Source organism: Triticum urartu, chromosome 1A (genome assembly GCF_056163025.1).
Source record: "Triticum urartu cultivar PI428250 chromosome 1A, HENAU_Tu73, whole genome shotgun sequence".
Taxonomy (NCBI): Eukaryota; Viridiplantae; Streptophyta; class Magnoliopsida; order Poales; family Poaceae; genus Triticum; species Triticum urartu.
In genome coordinates this window covers 542,359,312-542,368,291 of record NC_141873.1, presented here as the reverse complement: position 1 = coordinate 542,368,291, position 8,980 = coordinate 542,359,312, and the positions used below count along the sequence as shown (strand labels likewise).

Sequence of the window (8,980 nt, the reverse complement as noted above, 5' to 3'; positions counted from 1 at the left end):
TGGACAGCTACTTCCATAGTCCCATCCATTTCCATCCTTGATAGAATGAATCCCACAGGAATTAGGAATCCTGGAACGTGTAATTAACGAGCTGCTTCCTTCGGTGTCAAGATGGACGCATTGTTAAGCTGCCATTGCCAGCTCCAGCCGCGGCAATTAGCGCAAGTTGAGAGAGGGCGCTGCTGCATGTGCCTGGCACTCATCCTGCTCCATCTCTCTCTCTCTCTCTCTCTCTCTCTCTCAGACTCGCACACACAAACGAACCTCTGGTTGATCATGGATTATCATACTCTGCCCAGGTAGGCGAGGATGCGAGGAGAGACTAGAGATCCATGGAGTATAAAAGCACGTCGAAGTGGTCCACACAAACCACAGCCAAAGCATAAGGAGATCCAGTAGAGAAGAGAGGCGCACCGGCCCTTTCCAGGCCACCAGGCCACCTGGCCCTCTTGCCCTCGAGTTCAGCTCGGATGAACGATGATGTGAGGAAGCAAGAGAAGCAAAAGGGAAGAGGAGGCGGAGGTGGGAGTGGAGGAGGAAGGCTGGCGAGGATGCTGCGGGAGCACAGGGCCAGGCTCTACATCATCCGGCGATGCGTCGTCATGCTGCTCTGCCACCATGACTGATGCTCGCTCCGCCGATCGATGTTTACCTGCGACCCTGCCCCTGTTACATCATCTCTGCTTGCTCCTCTGTCCAGCCACCATGTATCTAGGTTAGGTATTGTTGTTTCGATCTTGGTTTTTCTTGTGCAGGCTCGACAGATTAACTCGTTGGTGTACATATAGGCAGGGACGTAGGTAGTTGTTTTCTGAATTCTGACGGTTACTCTGGGTTTCGAGGTTTGTTGGTAGTGTGCCGTGGTGCTCCCAAGTCCTGCAATGGCGAGGATGCACATGTATCGATCTGTTCTGGGTACTCTGTTGGCATCTCGGTTGTGTTTTTCCTCTCTGGCAAACGAAAAGGCCTAAAAAAAGGAGGCCATGTCAAATGTTATTGGTCTTCAATCTTGTGATTTTTGCTGCAGAGGCGTGATTGTGACCAAATGTTCTTGGTTCCTTCAAAGATCATATATGGCCATGTCAAATGTGAGCATTTTTACGAGCTTAATTTGCGCACGGTAGGATCCAAATGGAACCGACAAGAGTACTAAAGTAGTCTGTGTATTATTTGGTCCACATTCAGTTAGTTGTTGGCTACACAACCAAAAAAGTCTTGATGTATAGTAATTAACCAACTAAAATGTATACTTGTGGCACCGAGACTACTGTTTCAGCATTGGAAAACCTGTTTTTCCTATGAATTGACTAGCTTTAACTAGCTGGATAGCCCGTGTACTTGAGCGGCTAAATGTAATAAACATGGTTTTATATACTTGGCATGGTCAACTTTAGCAATGATATATCATTCATAATGTAAGAATTGTAACTAAAATGATGTCTTCAGAAACAATGATTGCATTTTGGTGCAAATCTTTCTATAAAGTTCATTAGATTGTCTAGTGATTGTTTTCTGCAACAAGAGAACGCTGATGGCATTGAGATCCGTGGTCCGTACAAAACCATAGAGTTTCCTACTGTTTTTAGATGTCCTCTTCCACCCCTTTCCATTTTTGTCAGGGTCACTCCTGGCATCTCATGGGGTCAACGGGTAAGACCATACCTCTATGTTTTCTACTAATGTGCTTTCCCTAATCCTTTGCACATTTCTGTGCTCATAATCCCTTTGAGGTAATCTTGCCCCTTTTTTCATCTAGTTTCCTTGTAATCACTATAATCATTAAGTCTTTCATATAAATGTTTATGTAAGAAAAAAATCTACAAAAGACAAATTTGATAGTTGCACATGTACAATGGCGATTCTACCAGGGGGGCATCAATAGGCTGAAGCCTACCCTCCAAAAATCATATTTCAACTAAATATACTATACTTGCCATTTATACCAAGGTGTTTTACATCCAATAATTGCAATGCATTGCTAATTAGACCTAGGAACTTGCTTTGAGCCTACCCTTCATTTCCGTGCTAGATTCGCCACTGCACATGTATACATCTGTGAGTACTATGAAATTTAAAAGTTGTAGTCCTAACTTTATATTAGTTTGATATAAATTGGCACTTTGGCGTCCAAGTACACATATATTTAAGTTTTTTTACTGAATTTTTATACTTGCTAAAATTTATATTATCATCATTGTCAGCCGCCACCTCCTCTTCCAAGAAAAGAGGCTTAGGATTCCTCTGCCTTCCGCTAGTCCGCCTCATCTCTGGTGGCCCTAAGGCCATGGAGGCACGGTAAACCGCAGCCCTCACCGGCGGGAGGGGTCTTGCTCCGGATTTAGTTGTTTTTATGAGTTTGTCTAGGGTTTGCGTCCTGTTCAGGAAGACGAGATGGTGGCGGCTCCCTGGGGATGGGGTATGGATCTCCACACCTAGCCCCCGTCTCGGTGATGCATCTAGCATCGTCGGAGGGTTTGAAGAGGTGTGTCTCCGGCGGATCTTAAAGGATTCGGTCGGTGCTGGTCTTCGGTGGACTTGTTTGGATCCAGTCTTTGTTCATGTGTCTATATGTTAGATTCTTTTGATCTATACTTCTCTTCATCAGTGACGGTTGCTGATTTGGTGTGCTGGTCCCGTGCGGCCTTAGCATGACGTTCTTTGTACTGTCATGACATGTAAAATATATCGCAAGTTTTCTCGCAAAAAAAAAACATTGTCATCACTCCTGAATTTGTCTGCACTAAAGGATCTGCCCCCAGCCCCCAACACACCTCTTGAGGACGATGAAGGGAACCTAGTGTTTCCTAATTAATTAATGGAAAACACTTTATTTTCGGCAAGTGATCATGATCCTAGGCTATTTTTCCACCTTTCTACTCGAGGTCGGACTCTTCTTCTTCTATATGTTGATGACATGATCGTCACTGGCAATGACCTTGAGTATATTGCCATTATGAAGGCATATTAGTGAGCAGTTTTTTATGTCCGATTTTGGCCATCTTCGCTATTTTCTTGGGATTGATGTCTTTGCTCTAATAGCTTCAGGCCTCCATTGTGTTCTTCCACATCTTCGCAGCATGATCTCTAACAACATGTTCTTTCCCCGCTCTAGTTCATTATAGCTCCAGGCCTATTTGGTGCTATGTGGGATAGTGATCCTCTAGTTCATTATAGCTTCAGGCCTATTTGGTGCTATGTGGGATAGTGATCCTCAGGTCATCATTCACTTTTTGCTAATTGTGTTTTTCTTGGTGGTTCTCTCATTGTCTAGAAGAGAAAGAAACAGACTACAATTTCCCGTTCATGTGTAGAGGCCGAGTTGCGAGCTATGGCTGTTTTGAAACCAGAGGTGACTCAGTTACAGTGGTTACATATGGAGTTTGGTGTTTTTTCTAGTACACATACTCTACTTTTGTCTGACAGTACAGGTGTTATTGCCATTGTGCGCGACCCTGTGAAGCATGAGCTCACCATGCATATTTGTTTTGATGATTTCTTTTTTGTGCGTGCTGGTGTACAGGATTAGATTATTGTTCTTCAGTATGTGCCTTATGTAAAATTAGAAACGTAAAAACATAGTGTAAAATGTACATAAAATGCATTTTTCTGGTCTTATGACCTATATTTTTTTCTTATGCAAAATTTTACGCAGTGAGTTAATATGAATGTAACCACTTGTATTCCAAATGTAATTTATTTTTGAAACGATTGTAAGATTACGTGGGGTGAAGAATAACTCATTTTGCACCCTGGGTGATGAATGATATTACTATATATTCAAATATATATATATATATATATATATATGTAGGTATGTACACACACGCGCGCGCGCAAATACAAAGGAGCATTCGGGTGCCACACCCCCCTATATTCAAAAATAATTTATAAATTCAAAAAAGTTTAAAAATCCCAGAACTTTTTATGGAATCAAACATGACCAAGTATTGCAGTTGTATAAAAAAATTAATAAGGAATGACTTTCATTGTGTCAGGGGTCAAAGATTTGCCAAAAAAGCTAGATACAAGTACTATTCATGCTATATTGTCATCATAATGTTTTTTCCTTGAAGTCAAGGGAATCACTTCTTGGCCGAACTTTTATACAAATGCAATACCTGGCCATATTTGATTCCGAAAAGTTCCAGGATTTTTCTCCTTTTTTTGAAATACTAAATTAGTTTTGAATGTGGAGGGGTGGAGTACCCAAGTATTCCATTATGAAAGTAATAAGATAAACTAATAACATATAGCACATGTTATTATTAGTCTAAGTTACTCTTCATCATGACCAATGGTAGTGCTACCACCACCACTGTCCTCTTGCCTTCACGCTTAACTATTTTTTTACGTACCTGCTTGCATGTCTGTCAACTAAAACCTGTTGCATGGTTGTCACATCGTGGAATGTTAACATGCCAGAACACATTCGCAAGGTGAACCAACATGTGGTTGGATGGTTAGAAGGACAGAAATGATAGTAGTATCCCCTGTCCATCAGAGTTTAAGTCCCAAACTTGATATTGGTGATTGCATTTTTCTGAATTTATTCTTGGTCTTTCGTCGATGTGCGTTTAACGAGAGTAGCGTGTCGGCTTAGTCTCCTGGAGGTGCTCATAGGAATAGGATGCGTGTGTGTGCATTCATGTGATGAGTGTATATGCATATATATGAGCGTTTGCGTCTGTATTATGTTAAAAAAGTACAGACTCACAATTACTCCCTCTGTAAACTAATATAAGATCTTTTACATCACTGAAATTAGGCTCTTTGTTACACATCACCAAAATTACATAGGGGTTAAAATGCGATCTTGATGTGTGGTCTTTCGATTTTCCGGCATTGTATGGTTCATCCGGCAGATAGAATAATATCTAGAACACAAAATACTAACCCCTGAATAATTCCGCCCGTGTATATATTTAGCTATGCAGGGACCATGGTAACACATGACTTGACAGGAGTTTCAAAATATTATCGCCCTTCTCGCTATTATAATCATAACCTAAATCGCGCGCCGGAAAGGAAAACTGCTAGACTAGCTAGCGTGCCACATAAAGTATTTGCTCTGGCCTGTAAGATATGATTTCGTGTCCCTAGGACAATCACATATCATATCATATCGTAGAACTGTATACAACCATATCACACATAGCTAGCTGCTACTAGTTCCGATCATATGAGAACTGTGGAACACAACGGGAGCCGTCCCCATAATTAGCTAGATTAATAGGAGTGCGAGCAGGGGCATAGCTAGCTCTGTCCCTTGCATATGCACGTGGTTTCGTCGTGCCGTCCGCTGACCCGGCTGTGAATTAACAAGGGCTATAATACGGTAGGTTGGCACTAAAAGCGCAGCTTAGTCAGAAAGCATCTGCAAAAGCGGCAGCTTAGTCACATGTGCTGGCGCATGAGACCCGAGCGGACGGAGCGCACAGTCAGCCACCACCCTTGCTACTTGTATGCATGATTGTATCTTCAGAAGCAGAGATATGGGATTTGATATGAGCGATATCTCCTCTGTCATTGAAAAGGAAATGTGTTCGTTGTGTTTGGTGCACCAGTAAATTCCAGTTTCTTTTCTGCAAACTGTCAAATAGTAATTCGTTGGGTTTGGACTAGTTATGCGTGTGTGATCCCACCCAGTTCGTCCAGCAGAACAGTTTGGGAAGGGTCTGAAAATTCGGTAATAACACATGTGAGAATCTACAATTAAAATGTAGGGTACTAATAGTTGTTGAAACTTTCGAGTTCTTGAATCATGTGTTTGTATTTAAACTGAATTTTGAGATAATTTAGAAATACTTAGCAAATTGGCAAAAAATCTTGCATGTATTATTCAGATTTTTTTTTAGGTTTTTAAGGGGGAAATAAGTTAAATGACTTCAAAGGATTTTTATTTGAATAGGATGCACAAAAATTTAAAATTGCAGCATAATTTTGAAAACAATGCTATATTTTTCATTGTTTTTGAGATAGCTCACCATTCATGCCGAATGGTGACTATAAACACTATGGAAGAAATGTCAACTTCATACCAAGTTAAAATGGGACAGATATGATATTTTTACTTTAACAGAGTTACTGTAAGTTTTTTTAAACATGCTGTGATGTGGAGTTGATGTGGGAACCATCTTAGCTGCCGCATGGGCGTGCCAAGTGAGCATGAGGTGTTAAAACAGGCACACCTTGTTAAATGGGGGTAAGATGTAAATTATGCACAACCACTAGTAGAAAAAGGACCTAATGTGAGACACATTAGTCCCGGTTTGATTTTGGCCCGGTACTAATGGTACCATTAGTGCCGGTTCGAACGGCTATGCATTAATGCCGGTTCGTGTTGAACCTTTAGTACCGGTTCATGCCACGAACCGGTACTAAATGGGTGGTGGCAGGCTGGCGTCAGGCCGGGGCCCCACGATCACCTTCAGTACCGGTTCGTGGCACAAAACGGTACTAAAAGGCTAACATTTACTACCGGTTTGTGCCATGAACCGGGACTAAAGGGGTCTGACCTATAGTCTCGGTTGGAGACACAAACCGGGACTATAGGGCAATTTTCAAACTGTACCCACCCCTCCCCCCCCCCCCACCCCCCCACCCCCCGTGTATCGCCATTTCAGTTTTGAAAAAAATCAAAAGAAAATGATAAAAACTTCAAAAAATAAAATACTTCGAGAGGTAGTTATATTACTACATCTACTAGTTAGGAAAATTTGAAAACTTAAATTTGGACATGTTTTGTAAAAAGTGTAGGGAAAATGTAAAACGGCTACAACTTTTGCATACGATGTCGGAAAAAAACGTATAATATATCAAAAAATTCAGCACAAAAATCCGCATCCGATTTTGATAGCCTACGACCTGTTTGCAATTTTTTAGAATCCTCAAATTCCAAAAGGAAAAAAAACTATGCTCAAATTTCAGTTTTTTTTAATTTTGGTTAAATCTGGTCAAAGTATGGTCAAACTACTTATTCAAGAAGTATTAATGTTAATACATAATTATTCAAGAATATTAGTGTTACTAAATAATTATTTCAATTTTTTGAATTTTGGTCAAATATGGTCAAACTATGATCAAACTTATTCAAGAAATGTTAGTGTTACTAAATAATTACTGTTTTTTAGAATAATAGTTTCAAGCTCAAACGGTGAAACGTGTGACCCAATGCTCAAGCTAAACTGCTGAGGGTTAATAGGATTTACAACTTACATTAGTGAGGAAAACAACAAGTGCAGACTTGGAAAGTAGGGGGAATAGAACTCCGAAGTTAAGCGTGCTCAGGCTGGGGGAGTGAGAGGATGGGTGACCGGTCAGGAAGTTAGACGATTTGTAATGAGTGATCCACACTTGAGCAGTTAAGAGGGGTGATTAGAGACTAAGGGGGTGTTTGTTTCCAGGGACTTTTTTGTGTAGGGACTAGAAAAAGTCCCTCTTAGAGACTTTTTTACCAAACCGGAGGGATTTTTTAAGGGCTAAACTAGTCATTTGGGACTAAATGAAGAAGACTCTCAAGGAGAGTCTTTTTGGGACTTTTTCAACAATGCCCCTTCATGCACCCATTGGCCCGCCACCCCATGGTGTTGTTTGATTGTTATTTTTCTATATACTAGGGGCAACATGATCATTTAACAACCTCTAGGAAGGGACTAGGGACTTTTATTCTCTGGAACAGGGAGGGACTTTTTAGGGACTAGACACTTTTTAGTTGGGACTAGAAAAAGTCCTAGGACTAGAGAACCAAACACCACCTAAATTATCAAATAATTCAGAAAATTGAAAATCAATTTTTCCCCCAAAATTTTCAAAAAAAACCTTTAGTACCGGTTGGTAACACCAACCAGTACTAAATGTCCCCCATACCATGGCGCGAGCTCACGCCACGTGGTGGGCCTTTAGTGGCGGTTCGTGCCTAACCGGTACTAAAGGGGGGGGGGGGGGTGTTTAGTCTCCACCCTTTAGTGCCGGTTGCAGAACCGGCACTAAAGACCCTTACGAACCGGTAATAAAGCTCCGTTTTCTACTAGTGAACTAGAGGGCACAAGAAGAAAGAAAATTTAAATCAACTAATCTTTAACAATTTGACACAAATAAAGAATACTACAAAGGTTCCACACTTAAAAAAAGGAATACATAGGTTATGTGTGCGAAAAGAAAAGTTGCATTCATCCGCAAGCAGTAAATAATCAGTTTTAAAATGTTCCTTCAATTTTGTTTCTTCCTGCGGAGCTCCCACTATATTGGAAGCTAACTGAGCGAGTATCAATCATCTTTCCTGTGTGTGCAATGTTTGCCGCATGCGACTAATAATAGCCAAACCCAATACTTAAACTGCTGGATATTAAACGCAAAAGTAATAATAAAAAAGCGCTCCTAAAGATACCAAAAGTACTCCTCCCAAAAATTAAAAACCCCAAAAGTATCCAACTGAACACCATTATCGCCATGACATTATGCAATATAAAATGATCGATCCCTCAAGTCAAGTTGATGACATAAACAACCAACCATGAGCACACATCCAAGATCCGACCGGAGGGAGGATCTCAACTTCATGTGTTCCTCAACGAAGGTGCCTGGCCACCGGCTGCGCTTTCCCAGAGGAAGAATTAAGCTGGCTAGCAGCTAGTGGCGGTAGACGCCGAAGCATGCTGATCATGGAGCTGGCTATAGCCTATAGCTGATCCGGTGTCAAGAGGGCCCCGGTGTTGGGCGAGCTCTACCGGCTCCGGAGGCGATTTGTCCCCCGGAGCGGCCGTGCTGCATCATGCATGTGCACGCGTGGATCAGCGGCAACTCCCAACTTCCCTCGCACTGTACTACTTACTTAGCATGCGTGATTATAACTTTGATTAGTTCTTGTATATGATTAGTGATGATGCTACCTAATCCAAGTGGATCATCCTAGCTAGGGATATCATGTGTAGGAGACTAGAAAACTATTTAATCTTAGAGCATTGCTAATCTTTTTATTTTC

The 8,980-nt window shown here is 41.3% G+C and overlaps 1 pseudogene; it reads left to right on the top strand.

The window, feature by feature from the left end:
- The first annotated feature begins 251 nt into the window (after window positions 1-251).
- Window positions 252-996, top strand: LOC147992409 (small polypeptide DEVIL 4 pseudogene; annotated as a pseudogene).
- Window positions 997-8,980: the final 7,984 nt, after the last annotated feature.